This window comes from Mauremys mutica, chromosome 9, assembly GCF_020497125.1.
Source record: "Mauremys mutica isolate MM-2020 ecotype Southern chromosome 9, ASM2049712v1, whole genome shotgun sequence".
In the NCBI taxonomy this organism is placed as follows: Eukaryota; Metazoa; Chordata; order Testudines; family Geoemydidae; genus Mauremys; species Mauremys mutica.
The window spans coordinates 82,526,847-82,550,611 of NC_059080.1; the positions used below are offsets into that span (position 1 = coordinate 82,526,847).

Consider the following 23,765-nt stretch of genomic DNA (forward strand, 5'->3'; position numbering starts at 1 on the left):
CTTATGGAAATATTGAGTTACGTTAGCATCAACAATTGAAAATTCCATTTTAGCTTTTTTATTCTAATTTAGGAAATACAATTGGCACCTTTAAAACCTTCTGTTTACTTTTTTGTTACGGTTTTGGAGATATGAGCATCTGGAAAATGCTGCTATTACTGTTAATCTCTTACCTAATGGTAAAAGAAAATAAATAAAAGGAAACTTTTATGGGATGCCTATTGTAGTAGATAACTACTGCAGTTCAGTATCAGAGAGGTAGCCGTGTTAGTCTGGTTCTGTAAAAGCAGCAAAGAATCCTGTGGCACCTTATAGACTAACAGACGTTTTGCAGCATGAGCTTTCGTGGGTGAATGACGAAGTGGGCATTCACCCACGAAAGCTCATGCTGCAAAACGTCTGTTAGTCTATAAGGTGCCACAGGATTCTTTGCTGCTTTTACTGCAGTTCAGTGCATTGTATTGCAGTATGTTAAAATATACTTCATTTTCTAACATCTTTCTAAGAAATATTATATTTTTAGATAATAAGTTGAAACCTTAGTTCCAATGCACTGCTTTCTTTGAAAAGATATTTACAGAGACACAGTATGTAATATTGGAAATCAATCATGTAAGTCTAATAGAATATTAATTTTTCATATAGTTCTATTTTGAAAATAAAAATACAGATAATATTCTGTCTCACTGAGTGGCAAAATTGTGCCTATTGAAACAATTTAAAATTCCAGAAAATGTTCCCAGAATCTTAGAGACACACAAGGTAGGTGTGCTAATATCTTTTATTGGGACAACTTCTGTTAGTGAAAGACACACACTTTTGAACTTAAACAGGTCCTAAAAAAGAGCTCTGTGTAAGCTTGAAAGCTTGTCTCTTTCACTAACAGAAGTTGGGTCCAGTAAAATATATTACATCACCCACCTTGTCTCTCTAATATCCTGGGACCAAGATGGTTATAGCGACACTTCAAACCCAAAATCTTGGACAGTTGGCTGAAAATGAAAAACCGCTGCTGTACTTCATTAATGCTGTGTATTGTGCCATTCTCTGTATGTTATTTACGGGTGCTGATGGATCTTAAGAGACCAGAATCAATTAAGGTAATTGGGATTGTAAAGCAATCATATAATTAGGTACCTGATTTCAGTCTTTCACAAAAGTTTATGGGTGCGTATTGAAAGACTGCTTTAAAGAAAAAGAATTATAAATTTATTTAGATAACTTTCTCTGTTCAAGGAGGCAAATGTATATTGACACATTCCCATGCATTATATTCTGCTCTCCTTTTTCACACTGTCAGCGTGGCAGTCAGACAGAGAAGCAAATAACTTTAGAAGCAAATAACAGGGTCAGATACTTAGCCCTGCTGTGGCCCCTTTGTACCACTCTCCAGCTGCAAAGGAACTGTTAAACCATCTTAATTGGCTTTCTGAGGCATCCCTAAGAGTAGGAGGAAACCCACAGTAGCAAAGAGCTGGCATATGGCTCTGACCACTTTTGCATACCCCTACCGTAGGGGGAATGGTTGGAGAAAAATGGCATTACCAGGGTGTTTCTCGGTACAAGTGATCCCTGAGTGTCAAACAGCCCTTTGGGGCTGTGAGTAAATGGGCATAATTTCACAGTCCTAAGTCTGCTTTAAATTACTGTGGGAATCAAACTGGTCCCCAGCTGGTTCCAGGACATAAGTGCCTAAAAAGGTGTCTAAAAGCTCATTTTATTTTTAAAAAGGCAGTGTGTCTGGGAGGGGAAGAACAGTAAAATAGTCTGTGTATGTGTGAGAGAATCCTAGGCTGTGGTAAAACTGATATAGTATGATACTGAATGGTGTTTACAAGTAAAATAAGTGAGAGTCCACTATGTCTGTTTTATATTTCATTATGCATCTAACCTTTTATGGCTAAAATTTGGCTGCTTAATAATTCTGTTATTTATTTGCAACTGTAAATAAACCATTAATGGCATAGTATTGGTAACACCTAACTCTTAGTATTGGTAAATAATATAAAGAGAACAGCATGTTGTTGCAATACTAGAGCCACACTTCATTTTCAACCCACTATCATGAAGGCTGAGTGAAAGCCTCTTTCTCCAAAATATAAAATCCTAAAATCTAGAAAGTGGCTGAATATAGGGAGACTCACTGTAGAGAGATAAGTTCACGGAAAAGCCAGTAAATGGATAGAAGGCTGGGATACAGAGTTGTCCAGCCTATGACAGGAAAACTAATAGCACAAAGTGGTTAGCATTTCCTTGTATAAATATACTGTACTTAACTGGTCTTCATCTCACTCCAGGAGTTTTACATACAATGCATTCTCTGCTATCTTAAACACAGCCTGAAATCATCTGAAATAATGTGGAACTTAAGTCTTTTTTTAAGAAATGGTTTAAGAAATCCTAATTTCTTCACTGCCTGCCATATCAGAATATGAAAGTCATCCTTCCTAACCAAATCTCTTGGAGTATTTTATGTTTGAGAAGCCTGCAACTGTGACAAGTTTCATTCTCCTAATCTGGGATCTGAGACCTCCTTAGCAGATAACAGGGATTATGCTAATATTGTATATAAATGTATTGCCTGATTCATCATTTAACCCAGTATTAACACATTGTTTTCTGTAGATTCCTCCTCCTTCCTATGAAAGCCTCTATACAACATTTAGAAAGACAGAACTTGTTTTTAAAAAGATAGTTACAATAATTAATGTTCCTATTTGTCTGTCTTCTTTTGCCTTTTCACCATATATTGAGTGAATGAATTTTTTATGGACATTATTTTGAAGCTTATGTGAAAAAAATTAAATATATTTACTTTAAAAATCCCACCAATATGGGGTTATGGGACACATACCCTTACATTTTCAGAACAAAAATCCAGCTAATCTATGCATTAAAAAAATCTAAGATTGTCTGTCTGTGGTTTGCACAGGGAGTTGGAAGATTAAAGTACAGTACATTGTCACTTAGAATCTGATTCAAATTGTGTAAAGGATTCCTTGAGCTGCCTTCTTCTGAACGAGGCTTAAATTGATGCAGAATAGGGGGTCTTGCCGTTGTTCCCCACATATTAAAAACTCCTGTGTAAAGATCACCCCTGCTGTGCTACTATGCAGAAATATTTTCCTCATGTTCCTGAGGGCCAACACACTGAAAACTGGATTGAATCAGTTTCACTTTGCTTGTTCTGGACTAGTATCGTGCAGTGGATCTGTGATACAAACACAATACAAGAGTCAGAGAGAGAAACAAAGGAGGGAGGTAAAATGTGGAGTTGAAACACACAGAAACTACAGGAAGCAAAAATATTAACGGAAGAAGGATTGCCTGGTCAGCTAGTTGTAGCACATCCATGTTCAAACTCCCTCTGACGACAGGGCCTCAGCACACTGCAAAGAACCCACACGATGAAGGAGAAAAGCTGCATCTCATGTTGTATTCTAGCCAGTAACTCAGTCCAACTGAAGGAGCAGCATCAGTTGGCTATGAGAGAGACATTTCTACCAATCCTCAGCAGAGAGGGAGGGTCAGCATGATGTGTGTCATGCTCTAGGTAAGAGAGAATTTAAAGCACTTGGAAACTACAGTGATGGGCACCATAGATAACCCTAAAAGAAATGGGGGATTAAAGGGAGATACTGGAGAAGAGAAAAGCAAGAGAAGAGGAGAGAGTGACAAGAATAAAGGATCTGATAAGGAAGCATAACTGTACAAAATCCAAGCGGAGGGATGAGACAAAGGTTCATAAGAACAAGAGGAACATTAGTAATATGAATAGAGAAATAGTTGGCTACCAATCCAAAAAGAAACTCAACTGAAATTTCTGCCCCACCCAACCATAAATTAAGGAAAAAGTATCCCTCCCTATGGTTGAAAGAGTGAGTGAGTGTACGTAGAGTTGGAGAACAATTGCCCTGATAATCACAAATGTAATTCATTCTACTACAGAAGAGATGGTACTGAATTCCTACAGCTAGAAAGCCACTATTGAACACGGAGGCAGTACCTCACTGCCTAGGTTTGGGCTACATTTCCACGACAAGCTACGGGTGTGATTTCCAGTTTGTGCAGACATACACGTGCTAGCTATCATCTGAGCTAGCATGTTAAAATAGTATTGTAGCCATAGTAGTGGGGCGATGGTGGCACAGGCTAGTCGTCCCACATATAAACCAGCCTGAAGCCCATGAGTATGTACTCAGGGCAGCTAGCCTGTGCTGCGACTGCCCATGCTTCTGCGCCTACGCTACTATTCTTAGAGGACTAGCTGTGCTGAGAGCATGGGTGAGTTTAAGTGAGCTGGGAATCACACCTCTAGCTTGTAGTACAGAGGTAGCCTTGGATATGGTGCTCTCCCAACCTCCATGCCAACACAATCCTCATATTTCCCATACATAAATACATATACATTTATTTTATCAACAAAAAAGAAAGAAATGGAAAAGCAATCCCATTCTAAAGGAAGCCATTTGATTCTACTTTCCTTACCCTTTCTTTTTGTCTCTTGAGATGCCATATAATTTGGAAAAAGCCCCACAACCCATCTCTTTGAGATGAAGAACTATCTGAGGGTTAGTAATAACTAAGGCAAACAGCAAGTCGTAGTCTGAGACTGACACAATATATATACCATTGCTTTATGCACAGATTTTGCCTTTGAGTTTGCAAATTATCCAACAAATTTGCCCCCAGAATTAGACTTTTAAAAACAAATGATTTCAAAACTGCAGGCCTGGGCCCATATTGCCCAGAACTCCCATTGTTAGCATATTGAAGGAAAAGTACGCTTCCTTACTAAGGTTTTATATATTTGTTTTTCCCACAGCTCAAAGTATCATGTTCTATTGACATAATAAGGCTTATTCTATTCATCCATTATTTCTTTTAAATTCTGAGGTTTGGTCTTTAAATTTCCATTAATTTGCACTGTTTGGTCTATTGAGGTTTTCATGTATCAGCTCTTGGGTATTAGTTACGCAAATATTGATGTGTAGCTTTGGCCTGTTAGCTATCAATTGAAATCAGAAAATCAATAGACTTAATAGCTCCTCATTACATAGTTGATGTATTTGCAAGGCTGAGTTGAGAACTGCCTGAATAATCAATTCAGTCAAAAACTATTACCTGATCACTGCCAAAAATGGCTTCATAATATATTAGTGTATTTATAGTTGAGTGTAACTCACCCACGGCATTTTTAAAAGACAAAATAAAACCTGCTTTTTGTTTCTGTTGTCATATGGTAATATTAAATTAGATCTTCGGGTGGGGAGGAAGCTTTCATAACATTAAGAGATGGACACAAATTAGTGGAAAGTGACAGTTTATAACAGGGATCGGCAACCTTTCAGAAGTGCTGTGCCAAGTCTTCATGTATTCACTCTAATTTAAGGTTTTGCGTGCCGGTAATACATTTTAACGTTTTTAGAAGGTCTCTTTCTCTAAATCCATAATATATAACTAAACTATTGTTGTGTGAAAAGTAAATAAGGTTTTAAAAATTTTTAAGAAGCTTCATTTAAAATTAAATTAAAATGCAGAGCCCCCCAGACCGGTGGCCAGGACCCGGGCAGTGTGAGTGCCACTGAAAATCAGCTCGCGTGCTGCCTTTGGCACGCGTGCCATAGGTTGCCTACCCCTGGTTTATAAGATTAGGTTTGACAGTCCATGTTTAGCTCATGTGGTTATGGTATGATGTGTTATGGCCTACATGCCCGCACAGGGGTGTAAAGCTATCCACGTGGCAAGTCACAGTGCTAGGTGAAGAGCAGCCTCTATGGGGCCAACAGGGGTGAGGAATGGGCAGTCTTAGCTCTGTCCCCCTACAGCACACCAGCTAGCATAACTGAGATGCCATAGTGGAGGAAGTAGACTACCTCCCACAAGGAGTAACGAAACAACTAGGCACGGCCCCTTGCTATGGATTAAAAGTGAACTCATAATCTTAGCCCTAAGATGTTTATACAGGACTGAACTCATTGATGCCTGGAAGATTATGATGCCTTTACCCCTACACCTACCCAACATTAATGGCATGTATAAAGGATTGGAAGCTTTAATGTTTCCAGGATTTTGTTAGATTGTCTCGACATTACTTTTCATTGCTTAAATATGGGTTTTGTATTTTCTTGATTTTTTTTTAAAGAAAGTGGAAAAGAATCTAACACCAAAGGCAATAAAATACATTTATGCTTCTGAGATTTAAGTCTCTCAGATAAATGTATATCAAAGTCCCCTCAAGCCCATATCTTATCAGGCTGATGCAGTTAAGACAAATCAGTTTCATAGCCAGCAGCACACAAGGGAGTGATGTGGCCAGCATAACATCTGACCACCTTTGACTGCCCTAACCAGATGGATCAGATATCTATTTTGCAGCATGGTGAACTGGAGGTGGCCTTTCAGTATGAGGTCAAGCAAGTCTCAAACCTACAGGATTATAGCCTGGCACCTTAACCACTCAGCCACCACATCTCTAGGATAAATGCTAACTTTTTTTCAAAAAATCATGTAGTATTTACATTGTCAGTTTAACTGACAATTTCCTGTAAATAATCAAAGAATTGTATCTACCTCAAAATTATTCTCACATGAGAGTGAATATCCTCCAGTTTCCAAATATATATTAAAAAGTTCTCAGTGCCAGGCTTTATTTTCAGTTATAACAATCAATTTTTGTAGGGGTCATGCATACACAATGTAAAAGCTGCCCCTGCTGGCTCTGAAGCAGCAGTTAATTTCCTGGGGCTTTGTACAATGCTGTTGATGTCTGTGATACTGGCATACAAACAGGGGACTAAATAAAACAGTCATGTTAGTTTCAGTTCAATTAGAAACACAAGAAACAAATCAATTTGCCAAATGGAAAATGACTAAATTGACAGAGTAACGATTTTTTTTCAAGATTGCAAGTCAGTAATAATATTATAATTTTTTACAAATAGTATGTAGTGCCTTTTAAAGCTGAATTGAAAGCAATTTTAAAAAAATTCTGCATTTAGTTTGTCAGTGTGTAAAAACTGTCAAAAGGTTTAGTTTGTTTTCCATTTTCTTTTAAACTCACAGCCTTTACAATCTAGGTCCTCCAAAGTCCTTGTCAAATTCCTTCAGTAAAGAAAGGAAATTGTGGATCTGATGTATTTCAAATGTACAAAAAAGCAGAAAGCCTTGATTTTAAAAGTTTTATATACAAACAAGAAAATACAACGTTACAATTTTAAGTCCATATTTTTATAATGTAAAAAAATAGGCTTTTGACCTTAAATGGCAAATGTTTCAAGAGACTGCTTAGTGTCTACTTATCCATTCACAGCTCATGCATTGTTGACCTGATCATATCAATCTGCACCTTCGAATGAGCGCTCTGCTAGTAAAACATTTCACTTTTTTTTTTTAAATCACCGAAGTGAGCATAATAGCTCATTTTTAAAAGTTTCCATGTTAACCAATGGGATTAATTTGTATCACAAACTGTTATGTAATTATTGAATTATAGAAATAAAATAATTTAGTGTCACAAACAATACATCACTTGCACAGTTTTCCTTTTTATGTTGATACGTTGTGATGGCATACCAATATGTCGCCTATCTTGAAATCAGAACAGTTTCTGCCTAGCACCATGATACGCCCCATGAATGTATGATATTGTAGTGTGAACTCCCTGAAGCTTGAAGGCCTTTTCGGAAACTTGCAAGCTTCTAGCTGGAAATTATTGGGTTATTGTTAAAAGAATTATAAAGTAACCCGATTAGTTTCTGACATCAGTAATATGATGGCTTTTCAATAAGATGCTCCTAAAGAGCTGAGAGTAAAAAACTACAGATATCTTTTAAGGTTATTTAGCTACCTTTTAGGTATGTAAATGTACAGTAACCAATTACTTGTGTGCATAAAGTTAAGCACATGCCTAAATATGTTCAGAATCGAGGGCCTTATTTTCTATCTATATTGTTACTTTCAACAGTCTTTATGAAAATTTGTCATTTTTGTTCATTTTAATAAATATTTGTACTATGTTGGAAATAAAATAAGATTTATATAAGGAAGGGTGAAAGGATAAGCCAGTATATTTTTTAAAATTTTATTTATATTTTCATTCCTTCACATGGAAGCATTAAAATAGTTCCCCCACTCATGGGTCTATGCTCCATTTCTCAGCTCCCTCCACTGCTACACCCTCCACATACTCCCAACCACAGGCCAAAGGCCATTTTTGACATGCACATCAAAACCGGTGTACCACCACCAATGCCACCTACTTCTCCCCCATCATCTTTGAAAACCGTCTTACTTTCTTCACCCAAAGCTGGAACTAAATCATCAGGGGGGGTTCTGGAGATTTTCCATCATGGATGCTCCACAGAGTTTCTTTCTTTCCCTCTTCACAAACCACCTTCTTGACGCCCCTTCAGGAACCAGGCTCAACAACTGATTCTTCAGCAGGAGTCTGAATCCCTGTTACTCCAGTGGGGATGGGGCAATAGAGAGCATCCCACCTCAGTACCAGGGAAGAAAGTTCTACTCCCCGTGTATCCTAATCCCCAAAAAAGACAGGGTGAGGATCCATCCTTGACCTTTGGCAGCTCAACATTTGTATCTGAAAGATGAAATTCAGGATGATTACACTAGCATCTATAATCCCATCCCTTCAGGAAGGGAGTGTGATTCATGGCTCTTGAAATTAAGGACACACATTTCCCCATGGACATTCACCCATCAGAAAGGGAGTTCCTGCGTTTCATGGTTGGCCAAGTGCACTACTAGTTCCCCATCCTTCTCTTTGGACTCACGACAGCACCTGGGGTGTTCACGAAAGTTTTTGAAGTGGTAGAGGCCCAGATGAGACATCAGAGATATATGGTATTTCCATACGCGGACGACTGGCTGTTGGTAGGCCAATCTTGCCAAAAAGTTATATCAGCAACAAAGTTTCCTTGGTGCCTCCTTGCCACCTTAGGTATTTCCATAAATGAAGACAAGTCCTTTTTGTTATCCACAAGGACACTACATTTTATAGGAGCATGGCTAGACTCAATCTCTGAGAGCTTTCTTCCCCACAGACAGATTTTGCACAAAGAGCAACCTAATCTCTTGCATCACCTGCAAACCTTGAACTATAGTGCATTGGTGTCTCTCCCTGTTAGGTCATGGCCGCATGCACCTACATGACACCTTTTGCCAGACTCCACTTGTGGTGCCTACAAGCTTGGCTCCACTCAGCCTACCAACTGAACACAGATCCAAAGTCACCATTCTCTCCCTTGCTTGGTGGGGGACTCCATCCCTTCTATACCAAGAACCAGCACCTTGACAGACGCCTTCCTTACAGGATGGGGTAGTCACTTGGACTGTCACACTGCTCGGGGTACCTGGACCCCACGAGAGGCCAAGCAACATATAAAGCAAGAAGCTGATTGGAGCTAGGATCTGATGAGAAACAGTCAAATGAAAAAAAGTCCCATTCAATTACACCTTGTAATGGCAGACAGCTAAAAAGTGACAAGTTATAAAAGTGCTTATATACCAATGGTAGAAGTCTAAATAAGATGGGTGAACTAAAGTGCCTCATATTAAATGAGGATATTGATATAATAGGCATCGCAGAAACTTGGTGGAATGAGGATAATCAATGGGACACACAGGGCTGGCCCTGGCTTTTTTGCCACCCCAAGCAAAAAAAAAAGGGGGGGGCGCACCGGAGCGGCAAAGCAGGGGAAAAAACCACACACCCACACACCCACAGCGCGGCCAGAGTGGCAAAGCAGGGTTGGGGGAACAAAAAAACGACGCGGCTGGAACTGCAAAGCAGGGAGGGGACAACAAAAAAAACACGGTGCGGCCGGAGCGGTAAAGGGGGGGGGGGACAAAAAAACGGTGCGGCTGGAGCTGTGCAGGTGAAAAAAAAAAAAAAGAAAACACGGCGCAGCCAGAGCGGCAAAGCAGGGTGGGGGAAACAAAAAACAGCGCGGCTGGAACTGCAAAGCGGGCGGGGGAACCTGCAGCACAGCCGGAGCGGCAAAGCGGGGTGGGGGCGGGGACAACGGCGCGGCTGGCAAAGCGGGGAAAAAACAAAACAAAAAACCCTACAGGGCGGCCGGTCCCAGGGTGCAGGGGGACTCCCTGTGCTGCAGAGTGTGCGCCCGGTCTAGTGGGGGGGAGCAACAGAAGGGGGGCAGCCAGCACTTCAGCAAGGAGCTCGCCCCGCGGCCCCGATCCCCGTGCCGCCTGCAGGAGGGCTCCGCGCTGCTCCGGTCAGTGGGGAGGGAAGGACGCGGGCTGCCCTGCCGAGTTTGCTGCAGGGCGCTCCCCTCCTCCGCCCCCTACAGGGCGGCCAGAGCAGCAAACAACAACAACAACAAAAAGCGGCCATGCCGCCCTAGGTTTGGCCGGAAGCCACCCCCTAGAATCTGCTGCCCCAAGCACCAGCTTGCTCAGCTGGTGCCTGGAGCCAGCCCTGGGGACACAGTAATACCAGAGTACAAAATATATTGGAAGGACAGAACAGGTTGTGCTGGTGGGGGAATGGAACTATATGTGAAAGAAAGCATAGAATCATATGAAGTAAAAATCTTAAATGAACCAAACTGTACCATAGTAAGTCCATGCTCTAATAATCAGAGTATAGCAGTAGGGATATATTACCGACCACCTGACCAGGATGGTGATAGTTATTGTGAAATGCTCAGGGAAATTAAAGAGGCTATAAAAATAAAAATAAATCTATAATAATGGGGGTTTTCAGCTGTCCCCATACTGCCTGGGTACATGCCACCTCAGGACAGGATGCAGAGATAAAATTTCTTGATGAAGTTTCTTAAATGACTGCTTCTTGGAACAGCTAGTCCTGGAACCCACAAGAGGAGAGGCAATTCTTGATTTAATCCTAAATTGAGCACAGGATCTGGTCCAAGAGGTGAATATAGCTGGACTGCTTGGTAATAGTGACCATAATATAATAAAATTTAGCATCCCTGTGGCAGGGAAAACACCACAGCAGCCCAACACTGTAGTATTTAATTTCAGAAAGGGGGCCTACACAAAAATGAGGAAGTTAGTTAAACAGAAATTAAAAGGTACAGTGCAAAAAGTGAAATCCCTGCAAGCTGCCTGCAAAGTTTTTAAAGACACTATAATAGACGCTCAACTTAAATGTATACCTCAAATTAAAAAACATAGAACCAAAAAAGTGACACCATGACTAAACAACAAAGTAAAAGAAGTAGAGAGAAGCAAAAAGGCATCTTTTAAAAAGTAGAAGTTAAATCCTAGTGAGGAAAATGGAAAGGAACATAAACTCTTGCAAATGAAGTGTAAAAATATAATTAGGAAGGCCAAAAAAGAATTTGAAGAACAGCTAGCCAAAGACTCAAAAAGTAATAGCAAAAATGTAAGTACATCAGAAGCAGGAAGCCTGCTAAACAACCAGTGGGGCCACTGTATGATCGAGATGCTAAAGGAGCTCTCAAGGACGATAAGACCATTGCAGAGCTTTAAGCAAGGTAAGCTGTCATGGGATAACAGGGAACGTCCTGTTGTGGATTGATAACTGTTTAAAAGATGAGAGAGGGTAGGAATAAATGGTCAGTTTTCAGAATGGAGAGATATAAATAGTGGTGTCCCCCAGGGGTCTGTACTGGGCCCAGTCCTATTCAACATATTCATAAATGGTCTTGAAAAAAGGGTAAACAGTGAAGTTGCAAAATTTGCAGATGATACAAAACTACTCAAGATAGTTAAGTCCCAGGCAGACTACAAAGAGCTACAAAAGGATCTCTCAAAACTGGGTGACTGGGCAACAAAATGGCAGATGAAATTCAGTGTTGATAAATGCAAAGTAATGCACATTGGAAAACATAATCCCAACTATACATACATCTAAATTAGCTGTTACCACTCAAGAAAGAGATCTTGGCGTCATTATGGATAGTTCTCTGAAAACATCCACTCATCAGCAGTCAAAAAGGCGAACAGAATATTGGGAATCATTAAAAAGAGAATAAGACAGAAAATATCATATTGCCTCTGTATAACATGGTACGCCCACATCTTGAATACTGTGTGCAGATATGGTCGCCCCATCTCAAAAAAGATATATTGGAAAAGGTTCAGAAAAGGGCCACAAAAATTATTAGGGATGTGGAACATCTGCCATATGAGGAGAGATTAATAAAACTGGGACTTTTCAGCTTTAAAAAGAGATGACTAACGGGGGATATGATAGAGGTTTATAAAATCATGACTGGTGTGGAGAAAGTAAATAAGGAAGTGTTATTTACTCTTTCTCATAATACAAGAACTAGGGGTCACCAAATGAAATTAATAGGTGGCAGATTTAAAACAAACAAAGGTTAAGTATTTTTTTCACACAACACACCGCCAACCTGTGGAACTCCTTGCCAGAGGATGTTGTGAAGGCCAAGACTATAACAGTTCATGGAGGATAGTTCCATCAATGGCTGTTAGCCAGGATGGACAGGGATGGTGTCTCTGGCCTTTGTTTTCCAGAAGCTGGGAATGGGCGACGGGATAGATCACTTGATGATTACCTGTTCTGTTCATTCCCTCTGGGGCACCTGGCATTGGCCACTGTCAGAAGACATGCTACTGGGCTAGATGGACCATAGGTCTGACCCAGTATGGCTGTTCTTATATGTTATGTTCTTATGAGCTAAGAGCAGTCTGCCTGGCATGCCCGGCTTTCCTTCCTGGAGCTAAGAGTGGTCTTCCTGGTGTTCAAGGATTTCTTTCCCTTCATGTGCTTACTCTACATACAAATAAAGTCAGACAATATCACCACAGTGGTCTATATAAACAAACAGGGAGGAGTGAGATCTCTTCCCCTCTGCCTGGAAACAATCAGACTTTGGAACTGCTATGTCAGAAATCATAATCAACACATAGGCCACATGCCTCTTGGGTGTTCAGAACTCCCTGGCAGACAGATTAAGCAGAAGCTTCTCTGCTGACGCAAATGGGAGATCTGCGACGCAGTTCTAATCACAATATTTGCATAGTGGAGGACTCCACTATGGGACCTCTTAGTGTCCCAAATGTATTGCTCCAGGGAAGCCAGAGGCCAAGACTCCCAGGGTGATGCTCTCCTGCTTTCTTGGACAAACAATCTCAGATACACCTTTCCTCCCATCCCTCTACTACTGCAAGTTATACGGAAGAGCCGGTGCAACAGACCCACCATCATCCTCCTAGCACCCTACCGGCCCAGACAGTTCTGTTTCATGAAGCTCCTAATGATGTCCATATGTTCTCCTATCAGGATCCTTGCATGTCAGGATCTCCTAGCTCAGGACGGGGAAAGTCAAGCACCCCAACTCAGGCTCATGCCATCTCATAGCCTGGTGTTTGGATGGGCATCAGAGATAGAATGCTCATACTCTGCCCCGTTCAGGAAATTCCGACCCAAAGCAGGAAGGATTCTACTAAACTCTGCTACCTGGCTAAATAGCAGCAATTTTCAGGCTGGACACACCACCAACCACTGTTCACTTGATACTGTGGGCATTCCAGTTATCCTAGACTCTCTCTTCTTCTTAAAGACCTCAGGTTTAATCCTTAGTTCACTGCAAATACAACTACCAGCAATTAGTGTCTTCCTGCCCCTGGTGGAAGGATGTTCACACACCTGATTATGGTTCAATTTATTAAGGGCTTGATCAGGACTTTCCCACTGGTCATTAAACCTACTCCTCAATGGGACCTTAACTTTGTCCTTTCAAAACTCCCAGGCCTGCCCTTCAAACCTCTGGCAGCATGTGCCATGACCCACCTGTCCATGAAGGTGGCATTCTTAGTAGCCATCACTTCATTGAGACGGATCAGTGAGCTGGAAGCCATGATGGCAGACCCTCCTTGTACTGTATTTCACAAGAAGAAGGTTTCCTTAATTTACAGCCCAAATTCCTCCCAAAATTGTCTGAGTTCCCCATCAATCAGTCAGTATACTTAATGTATTCTTTCCAAAACCCCATGCATCTTTCGAGAAGAAGAGACTTCACTCCCTTAACATCAATTGTGCTGTGCCCTGGCATTCAACCTGCAGAGAACCAAATCCATTAGAAAATCTTTGAGACTCCATGATAGAAAGGTCACTGAGACAAGCCATTTCTTCAGAAAGGATTTCTAAATGGGTTTCAGAATTAATTTTTGAATGCTACAAAATAGCAAAGCTTCCATCTTTCCTGCTCAAGCATATTACAGCTCACTCCATGCATGCACAAGCTGCCTCCATGGCATCCTTATTGGACATTCCGCTGCAGAACATCTGCAAAGCGGCAACTTGGAGTTCCATCTATACTTTCACATCACACTATGCTCTAACTCGAGCAGCAATAGCGGACGCAGCCGTAGGAATGGCAATACTCCAGACATCTCTGCTACTGGTTTCCTTACATCCTCCTCCAGTCTGGACACAGCTTGACAGTCACCCACATGTGGAATACACAGAGTCCTCGCCTGAAGAAGAAATGGAGGTTACTTACTGTAACTGAAGGCTTTTTGAGATGTGTGGTCCCTATCTGTGCTACAGTAACCACCCTCCATCCCCTCTGCTTTGGATCCAGTTGGTTAGCGGTAAGAAAAGGAATTGGAGAGGCATCAACCCACACTGCCTTTTATACCCTCAGTCAGGAGCACGAGGAGAGTTACTGCGTGTGTGTGGATCAACAGACACTGCTTTGAAGAAATTCCAGACTCGTGCACATGCACATCCATGTGTGGAATACAGATAGGGAAGAACCTCCAGTTACAGTAAGTAACCTCCATTTTTGGAAAACTATGTAGAATGCTCCCATGTGTCTTTCCTGAAAATTGTCTAGGTAGGACTCAATTTGAGGCTGAACATTGTTACTACAATAACTGACCACATGTTCTCCACTTGAAGATTTGGACTCATTCAAAAAAAAAAAACATTGAGTGAAGTTATCTACTTTTGACATTGTTTTCTTGGATACAGCTTGGTCTAATGTACTTGTGTTAAATGAAACAGAAAACTGGATGAACATTCTAAGGGTTTTAATCTGTTCCAGTTGAATGTCTAAAGGACTTTTTCACGTCAGAAGGGCATTATGGGGCTCTGCTTATGTGGAGTATATGGAAACTATTGCCAGGATGATGGTACCCATCAGACTCTGAAGAGGGAATTTTATTATCATTACTGCCTCCAAAAACAATTACAAGTAGGAGATAGGTTTTTTCCAGATCCTTGAAAATATTTTCCTTACACCCATCCTAGTTATCCATTTTCCTTCCATGTGGTGCACTAGTAGTCACACTTCTTATGATATAGCGCTAATGAATGGCCCATATGCCTAAGTCTACCAGCATTATGGGGACTTCTGGTTTTACTTTTTAATATTATCTGTTACAAGAAAGCCTACATAAACCCTGGTGGGGAACAGGCTCCCTTCTCCTGCATTAATAAATGGTGTCAGCCAAGTGCATGTTGGAGGATTTGAACAGAGGGAAAATGAGCTATCACAAGAGAGCTATTCTTAATGGATATGAAAAGGGAGAGGGGAAAAGAGGAGTTAAACGAGTGCGTTGAAAAGCCCTCTTGCCCTTTTCATTTCAGCACCTAGCAAAAAGGCATCTAACAAGAGAGGTAATATTGTCTAGTGATTAGAGCACTGGACTGGGAATCCAGCATGGATTCTATTTCATATTTCATTTATGGAAGAGAACCCATATCACTTGATTCTTATTCCAGTGTTCTAAAAGTAAGACTGTGCTGCCTCCCTTGTTAGATGCCTTTTGATCAGGTGTTTGATAGATAGATTATTACACACACACACACACACACAACCCTCTAAGTTAAAATAATATTATTAAGGTTGCAAAGTCAAGCACTCAAAAGTTAGCAAATTCCAGAATTAAGGTTGCCTGTGCAACCTTTATTCAGTCCCTTTGTGTGTATGTATTATGATACAACTTTTAATTAAAAGATCACATACTATTTTTTTTCGTAAGTCCCCTGCCTCATTCAGTACACAAGATGGATGGTGCTCACTTAGTGAACAGCTGTTAAATATTTTTGTTTTTTCCTCATTGCTCAGTGTGACTCAATGACCTATTTACTTGCTCTAAATACAGAATTATTAATTTCCTTGTGGGTTATTCTGTGGCACTCATAATATCTGAGTGCTTCACAAACATTAATGATTTTATCTTCACAACACTCCTCTGAGGTGGGTGAGGCACAGAGATTGAGGACTTGTCTACATGAACTTTTAGTTTACGGCAAGCTGGGGTGAGAAACTACCCCACACTAACCTGCCACGCACTAAGAGGTTGTATGGATCCTGCTGACATGCACTAACTGTTCATTAATATGCTTTGATTTAGTCCTGTTTCAAAGAGAACTAGATCAAAGCACACTAATGAATTGTTAAAGCATGTCAGCAGGTCCACATGGACAGTTAGTCTGTGGCAGGCTAGTGCAGGGTAGATTCACAGCCCAGCTTGCCATGAACTAAAAGTTCATGTAGACGAGCCCTACAGTAAAAAGTTTCCACTAATTTTGGGTGCCCAATTTGGGATGACTAGTACATGATTTTCCAGAATGTTTAGCCTTATACTTTATACATTCAAGGCACAGCTCCCATTGACTTCACTGGCAGCTGTGAGTACTGTGCACTTCTGCAAATAAGATCCAAAGTCAGGCACCCAGAAACTAAGGAACACACAAAACTAAGGTTTCACAGGCAACCTTAATTCTGGTATTTCCTAACTTTAGAGTGCTTGACTTTGTAACCTTAATAATGTTGTTTTAAGGTGAGTTTGTGTGTATAATTTCCTAGGTTTTTAAAAAAACAAACTTAAAAAGAGAAACTACATCATGTGACATCATACTAATACACACATGGTTCATCAGCAGAGCTGAACCCTTTAGGTCTCCTGCACAGACCTCTGACACTTGCACTAATGGAGTAACTGATAGCAGTAGTAGGTTGTCATAAATCTTTGTGGATCAGCATTAGAGGGGAGTGAAACACATGCTTTGCCAGAGATTTCACAAATATTCACTCACAGCAGAGGACTGGTGAGACACAGAAATCTTTGGTTCCACTCTAGGTTGTGGAGGGGAACGTGTTCTAGTGGGCATTCCTCCCAAGCTTGATCCCTTCTGTCCCATCTCTGCCAATATGCCCATGTCCCAGTGCTGTCCCTTCCCCACTCTGGTCCCTCTTCCCCAGTCTTATTCTTGCATATCTAGTCCTAGTCTCTACTCAGTAGAGTGGGCCCTTCTGCAACTCGTAGGTGGAGAGGCGCCATCAAACACACAAACACCGCAAGTCACTGCAAGCAGCATAGCCTCCTACTAAGAAATTCAAAGATGACTGTAAGCCAACCACTGAAAAGGAATCCTGTGCACTAGGTGCCCCTTTGTCAAGTCTCTGTCAGTCCTTCACAAGAGCTGAGATTGACACTGCCACTCTCTGCTGCCAAAGCAGCAAAAACAGCTGACATTGACAGGAGCCTTCCATTCTTCCTTAAATGTCTCAGGCTGAAAAGAACATGACTGGATGGCCGCACTATTCACGGAAATCATCACCAGCAAACTCCCAAAAGCTTGGAGGTGATCAAAGGTCACTGCTATTTTAAAACCTAGAAATCTGCCCAGTGACCCCAAAAGCTACTGCCCTATATCTCTCCTTTGTACAACATATAAATTACTGGACCAGGCAATCCTGATGAGGCTGACCCCCATCTTGGAGACCGCAGTCCCCCTGAAACAAGCTGCTTCCAGGGCAGGATGAAACTGCTGTGACCAAGTGGCTCCACTGACTATCCATATCAAGGCCAGTTTCCACTGGAAGCTTAAATAGACTTGTCATCAGCCTACAACTCTATTTGACACAAGGGCCTACTGCTGAAGCTGTCCAGCCTGCTTCTATGTAACCCAACTCTTCGACTCATTGGGTCAATGCTCTTAGAAAGAACATTCCATGTCCATCTCAGAAGTTAGGTTAGCAAAAAGAGTCTGCACAATGACCTTCCACAAGGATTAGTACTAGCACCGTCCCTTTTCAACTTATGTTTGTGATGTGCCCAAAACAAGAGACCACAACTTCATTTATGTCAACAACCTGGCACTAATGACACAGGTCACAACATTCAAGGAAGTGGAAGACTCCCTTAATGCTGATGTGAAGACGATGGAAATCTACTTTCAATACTGGCAGCTCAAACCCAATCTATCAAAAAATGTCACTAACTTTCCACATTAGCAATTCTGAAGCTGAATGTGAACTTCTGCAGCAACGCAATCGCCCATGTTCCTAATCCCCGCCACATAGGAATCACCCTCAATTGCAGCCTTACCTGTCAACAGTATCTGAAGCAGGTGAGCCATAAAATGAAGAGTAACATCAGTATTGTCCAGAAACTAGTACGTTTTAGCAGGGGTTGTGATGCTTGAAATACTGGCTTTAGTTTATTCCAAAGCCAAGTACTGTGCAACCATATGGGGAAGAAACTCTCACGCAGACATCAATATCCAGTTAAACACAGCTAGGAGACTTGTAACTGGCACCCTGATGTCCACTCTGGTACGTTGGCTTCCAGTCCTGAGAAACTTCCTTCCTCAAACCGTCTGGTGAATGATGGGTAGCACAAGTACAAGAAAACTCTTGTAACCAAAAGCTCCTGTCTCTGACAATCTTGTTCACCCACCTCGCACTCATCTAAGTCCCGTTGACCATTCTGGACAGCTGGAGAAGCTCTTCAGTCATCCAACTTCAACTCAGAAGACACTACAGGATGCAATGGGCAATTTCTGACATAAAAACCAAGATGCATAGATGATCCTACTGTTGAACCACCTGGTTTCTGGCTGTGCCAAAGACAGCAGACTACCATCATTGTGTTAGGATGGTACATGGAAAATGCATGCACCTAATGCATCAATGGAAAATCAAGTATTTGCAACAATGTACATGAGGAGACCGCCAAGCCATTGAACACACTGTGAACAAGTGACCCATCTTTTCATTTCCAGGAGGTATAGCAAAGGAGCACTCTGCATCTCCTCAAACCTTCAAATGGATTTCAAACCTTTCTGTTAACTAGTAAATGTTGCTATTTCCATACAAAAAAAGTAGTAGTAGTAGACTAGTATCTCATCCCAGTCCAAATCTCCTTGTCCAGCCAGTGCCAGATCCCCCTTCTGACCCACTTCCTGGTACCCAGTCTCTTTGCCCAGCTGGTCCCAGTTCTCCCTCCCCTACCACAGTTCCTTGTTCAATCAGTCTCTCCTGCCCCATCCTCATTCACTCCACACACACACTGGTTTCTACTCCCAGTATTCCCCGTTTCCCCCGCTCCTCATCCAATCTGTACTCCTCTGCCAACTAGCTCCTAGTCCTCTACCCCCACCCCATTTTCCTCACCAGCTCCTAGTCCCTCTCTCCTTTCCCAACCAACCCCAGCAGTCCCCCCGCCCCTCAACTCCCAGTCACAGTTTCCTGTGCCACCCCATCCAGTCACAATTTTATAAAACTCCTTGTCCTGTTCTACTCCTTTTCCTCCCTCTAGTTTGGCTTTTCCCCCCTTTGCATTTGAATCAGACTGTTTTCTCTTGCATGCTAGCTGGGCACCATCACAGGGTTATTGAGCACTCCCTGCTCTAAGTTCCAGTGCCCAGTCCCATCCTAGCCTGGAGCAGTTACAGGGGAGGTCTGGTTTTGCCCTGGTCTGAAGCAAGCTCAGTTGTTCTGCATGGCTGGTGCAGGCAATACTTACAAGTGAGTTATGCAAAGAATCCCAAACAAGATCAGATAAAGCATTTTTATTACAGCACTGTGACTTTCCTCAGGACATCCCAGAACCTGAAGCCACTGAGATACCCCTTTGCATTAGAAAGAGTGAGCATTGCTGGAGATTATACCGTGTCAGCTCCCTGCCAGACTAGTCTATTTTCTTCACCAGCAAACTCCTTCAGACTTACCAGTCTTTACCTTGCTTTGCAAATAACAATCAGTGAACCCCAGTTCCCGAGTTCTCCAGAGATGTCTCTCTTTAGTGTCCAGTCCCTCTCACTGGACACTCACAAAATTAAGTTCACTGCCTCCAAAGAGACAATACACACACTAGCCAGTTGGGTTTGCTGAGGAATCACTCAGTACTTCAATATAACAACACTGAGATGGTTTATAGTAAAACCAATAATAGGTTTATTAACAAAGAACAGACATTTATGTGATATTAAGCAGAGAGAACAGAAAATGATTACAAACGAGAAGAAAATAAAACATATTTTCCAGTGTCTAAGACTTAACTTCAGCATGCTACAATCCCTGCCTAAACAACTTTCTCACTTACATCAAGCCACCAACATCTGCAGCCCTTCTAGCAGGAGGATCCAACGTTCATAGAATCAGAGAGTGCTGTCCCTTCCATCCCCTAAGTGATGGAGTTCTCTCCCCTTCTTTTTATTGTCCAATAAACCTTTGAAATGTATTCTTTAGAAAGGAAACTCAGACAAAGTTCTTCTCCCCTGCAGGTGTGTAAATGCCACGCTCTCATCCTCAGCCTATGGTCAATTTGCTTTTTTTTTTTTTGATGGGCTTGATCACTTTGATTACCTTAGATGTAATTGTCCTTCCATTGTCTCTGGCCTCAACTTGCTCAGTTTACATTGGAGACACAGGCAAACAGGCAAAACAACATTCCTTTGTCAACGACAGACTTGTTTATCCACTCTACTTAAATCATTTGGTCTGAACATATTTCAGTAACATATTTCCAGAAATCACACACAATTCTTTACACATTAACCATACATACATCATACAATATATCAATATACCAGTGTGTCACCAATTTTTATAGGATACCTTACAAGACACTGACTAAATATTCTGACAACAGGGTATTGGATTCACCCTTTGCCAACTGGCATAAAGGGGCTTTTAGAGTCACAATCACACTATGGCATTCTCTGCATATGCTGTACGTCAGAAAAATATATTTTAGGAATGTTTTAGACAAAAGAGATTGTTTAGAATTTGTGTATCATCTTAGGCCAAGATAATTTTTTGAGAGAAATGCCACATTGAGGGGAAGGAAGAAACTTATATTTGTGAAAGTTTTTTTTTTTTAAAGCGTGTTTGAAATCACTGTGTAATTTGGAATGTTAGAAATCCCACATGAGAGTGATTAATGGGCCACGGATGGGTGAGAGAGTCAAAGTTGCAAAATAACTTTATTTTTCAGATGATTATGAAATTTGTCATGTGGTTGTCACCTCCCCAGACATGTTTGTGTATCTGTGTGATTGTGTATGATAGAGAGAGGGAATACACAAGGAATATCCAAAAAAGGGCTAAGATTATTATGTTATGTGTGTTTTGCGGGAATCTTTTGAGATAGCAGCTCACTTTCAGGGGATTAGCTTTTTCCAAAACTAAGTTCAGAGCCAGGATTAGGGTTACGTGTTGTGATATGGAGTTGGGCTTTAGTAGTATTGCAGACTCCCTGGTCTGCTATAGTTACGGTTCAGGCCAGCTTTCTGTTTAAAGTTTGACTCATCTAGCTGCTCTAAACTCTGCATGGTCACTTGAATTGACTTAAACTACTTTAGAAGTCTGAGACACCTCTCATTAGAACCCAAGTTTTTTCACTGAAAGAAGCAAGTTGGTAGACATTTTTGTGGGCCAGTCCCATGAGTTTGCAGACTAGTTGAAGCCCCTGTTTGTTTGGAGCCTGTTTGGGGAAAGGGAATGCACTGGATGAGTTTGTCAGGTTATGAGGAGAGAGTGAGACTGATTCTTGGATTAAAGTTTAACAAAAATGATATCCATTTGCTGAAACTACTGTTGTGTGGAGTCTTTTTTGCTGATTGCACAGTGGATGTGCCAACATTATACATGTTCTTACCACATGCCAAAATGAATATTTATTCGAGACCAGAATGAATCTGTGGACTGAGCATCTGCCCTAACTGCAAATTTCCTTGTTTGCATGGTCAATGTCAAACTTTAAATATGATTAAATATATATGTTGTATTTTGTTGGTGCTGGACCAGATCCTCTCATGAGGTAAATTGTCGCAGTTCCATACACTAACTGAGAATCTGGCCTGATATATTTAAAATAGTGGAAAAAGTCCAACTTTTATTGTTGTGCACTCCATTTTTCTCCAGTCACCTACATTTTATTCAGTGCTTTGAGAGTAACCCAAGGTGCATCTAGCTTCCACGTGCTTGTCTTGATGCGTCCTTTAGGCTCCAGTGCATGGACTGAAATAAAAGCATGACAACTACTTCTCACTGACAGTAACATCATAATGGCTCCACGTGTCAACTGTGGAGTTGTTAATATGCGCATATTAAACCCAGTATCTTGGAAAGATGTTTTTGATGTTATTACACATTATACACCACATGTAGTAGAAAAAAATTATCCGCATGCGCAGTTGCTGATTTTCAAATATGAACATGACTTTTTTAAAGTGCAAATGAAAAAGCAGGAGTCTAAAGTAATGGACTAAATGCCTGCACAATTTCAACCATTCTGTCCAGCTTATATACATTTAACATGTATTTTCCAAATTCTTGACTATAATTGTTGCTCGACTTTTCACCATTGTGTATTTTACTTCTCTCTTTTTCTGTGTATATATTGTATGTATATAATATACTGATGCTTTGTTCTGATCTCAAGAGCTTTTATTAGGTTCTTATTTTCATATGTTTATATCCCTACTTTATGCTGGATGTGATTATATGTGGAAATGCTTTTATATATGTATATATTAAATATGTACATATACATATATGTTTTATATATATATATATATATATATACACACACACGTGCATATATATATATTCACAAATGTGTACATACTGTGTAAAGGTTATTGGGGATACAGAGATACAGAAGATAGAAGAACCCAGTAATTGCCTTTAAGATCAGAGCACAAAGCATTACCTTGGATTTTACAAGGCCAGCCAGCAACAAAAGAGCAGTAATTTATGAGCTCAGCGTAAAAGAATAGCATAATTGCATTAAAAATTAATGCTAATGAACACTAAAATGGGGAAGGTGGTTATGATGAAAGTTTGTATTCATCTTCCCTGGTTTGAATGATGGCTAGTGGCTTGATTAATGGCTTAATTTCTATCAATTAGCGGGGGGAAATCTCCTACGAGACAAGGGTAAATTGAGCATTGAATTACATATCTTGCTTTTGTGTGCTGAGAAAAAAGAGCTGCATATCTCTGATATTAGCCACAGTGACAAATGTGGTGTGCCCTGCAATGTCTGCATTAGCTCTCCTGACAGGCTGGTTGTGTGTGGTTATGGGGTGTTTGGAGATGGCTGGCAGACAGCATTCACTGGCTACTTCCTTAGAAACATACAACTCTTCCATCTATAGAATTTTAATTAGAGTCAATGAGAATTCCAAAATTAACATGGACAGCAAACAGCAACAGCAGAGTCTGTATTCTGTCCTTTTAATCTGGAGCAATTAAAACTGGTTTTATACTCTGCCTATTAAAACAAGGCAAACCTCCAACAACCTTAAGCACATTAGCATTGATTCCTACAATTTTGTTAGCTGTTTTTTACTTTTTCATTACAACTGTACATCTTACTTTTAAAAAAATACATCCTACATTTCTGGAGAACTAGGTATATATATGCAATAAGATGCATGTAAAAATATCAACAATAGAGTTAATTTAAACATAAATATAGTTTAAAACACAGCTGGAAGAGAAATCCAAAGTTTCTTGATTTAC

General features: G+C 40.8%; 1 protein-coding gene across 5 annotated transcripts in view; it reads left to right on the forward strand.

The window, feature by feature from the left end:
* The window catches only part of RSRC1 (arginine and serine rich coiled-coil 1), a 392,168-nt gene that overhangs the window by 332,995 nt on the left and 35,408 nt on the right, over positions 1 to 23,765 (forward strand). The gene's annotated exons all lie outside the window — the stretch shown is intronic.